The sequence below is a fragment of the Neophocaena asiaeorientalis genome, unplaced genomic scaffold (assembly GCF_003031525.2).
Source record: "Neophocaena asiaeorientalis asiaeorientalis breed wild unplaced genomic scaffold, Neophocaena_asiaeorientalis_V1.1 scaffold191, whole genome shotgun sequence".
Taxonomy (NCBI): domain Eukaryota; kingdom Metazoa; phylum Chordata; class Mammalia; order Artiodactyla; family Phocoenidae; genus Neophocaena; species Neophocaena asiaeorientalis.
In genome coordinates, this window is record NW_020175105.1 from 257,441 (window position 1) to 259,428 (window position 1,988).

Below are 1,988 nucleotides of genomic sequence, written 5' to 3' on the forward strand. Positions count from 1 at the left end.
GGAGCCACTGATGTAGAAGACACGGCCGGGGTGGGTGTGAGGGCGTGGCCCACGCTGGGCTTGGCCCTCGGGGGGACGCACAGCCGGGCCAGTGTGGAGGCTCCTTGTTCTCAGGCCGACTTCACGAAACAGGACGTCAGGCAGGCCTGACCCGCAGCGGGAAGATGCTGCTCTGGGGCCGGGGTGTGAGGACGGATGGTCAGTACTGCACGGGCCTCAGAAGAAAATGGGCATCTAAGGAACTGTCACACGTGACCGCGTATCGCTGCCTTGAAATAGTTTTGCAAGATTCATTTTGTAAAGTGAGGGTTTACAGTCAGCGGGTAGTGAAGGAGAAAGCGTGCAGGGCTTGGGAGTGCTACGTCCCCAGAGACCCTGTTCCTCACCACGTGAAACAGAAAAACCTTGCGGTTGGGAGCAGTGCTGGAGAACAACCCCCTGTCTCTCCAGCAGCGCCCGTCTCCGGGCAGGTGTATTCTCCACGCCTGGAAGAGAGCAGTGCTTCTTTGGATGATCTCCCTTGAAACGGGGGACTGTGTTTAGGGACAGCGGGTGTGGAGCAGGTCAGATGCAGGTGGACGCTCACGCTCGCAGGGTCAGATGCGAATTAAGTCTGAACCGAGGCAGCCCCAACCTCAGGGGACACGAGTCCTTAAATCAGAGATGGTGCCCTGGGCTTCGTTTTAACGGTGGTCTCCCCCCAACCCCCAGTTCACATTGTTGGCCTGTAAGTGGCGTCTAGAGGCTGTTCTCCACTGCAGGGGGTGGGCTCACAACACGTCTTCAGAAGTGGCTGCTGATGACAGCCACGCCAGTGACCGTGGGGCTTCGAAGACACAGGAAAATGTCTCCTTTGCACTAGTCAAGCCCATCCTAAATGACAGCAGGTACTTGCAGAGAAGTGACGCGTGTTGCTAAAGGACAGATTGGTTACGTGCCACCTACATTTTTATAAAAGTCACGGGGCACCCATTTTCATTCAAAGTGTGCGCCTACCCTGGACCACGGCAGACTCTGCTCTGCTCGTGGCTGGGTCCCAACGTAGCTCCTAACGACGCTTTGCGGGCTCCGTCTTTTGATGTGGGTGCAGCAACCTCGGTGGTTATCAGTTTGCTGCGTGTTACCTGGCAACGAGGCTGCTGTGCACAGAGGTGGTCGGGGTGCGATCATGTTTTAGGACAGCTGTTCTCAATTAGAGGAGCGGCGGCTGAAGCCCCTGACTCGCAGCTGAACTCACTGTCAGCTCCCGTGGCAGTGCTTGCTTTCCTTAATGAGGAGCCTCGTTACAATCCTGTTCAAGGCAAACGGAATCCTGGGTGGACGCCTCAGAGGGAACCTTTGTCAAGAGTCGGGTCTTTACTGTTCTGCCTTTTATTTGGAGGAGGAGGGAGGAGAAGTCAAGGAGGCACTTTATCAATGGGATGCCGTGACGCAGGTAGCGTCAGTGTCGAGCATTCTGGTGAGCACTGCAGGGCTCCAGCTGCAGGCTGGCTTGTTCGATGGTGAAGAGACCCAAGAGGACAGGTGTGCAGGTGCACATGGGGAGAGGACAGGGCACCGAGCCCTGGACCCTGCAGTGTGAAGAGGATGGAGAGATGAGGAGGGACCTGCCAGGGATGAAGGGGAGGGACCGGTGGGGACTGAGGAGGGACCAGTCCACTGAGGAGGGTCAGCTAACATGAAGACTGAAACACGACCTCTGGACTTAGGGTAAGGAAGTGGCTGGTGACTTGGGCAGAGACATCTCAGTAGCACAGTGGGGAGGGAGGTCTCTCTGGAGTCTGTAGAGAGAGGACGGAAGGAGGGGGCTGGAAACCGCACTTCTTCCCCGGAGTCTTGCTGCAAATGGGAGCAAAGAAATGGGACGTTATCAAGATGGAAGAGAAGAGGGTGTTTCGAATACGGAGTGAACCACTGAGGCAGATGCGGGCGGTGGCTTGCTGGGCACCGTCCTGGGAGTGGCGGGGAGGGTTGTCGTAGGGGGGGCG

General features: G+C 57.2%; 1 protein-coding gene across 1 annotated transcript in view; it reads left to right on the forward strand.

Moving 5' to 3' along the window:
• ABCA13 (ATP binding cassette subfamily A member 13) overlaps positions 1-1,988 on the forward strand; it is a 268,906-nt gene that overhangs the window by 113,197 nt on the left and 153,721 nt on the right.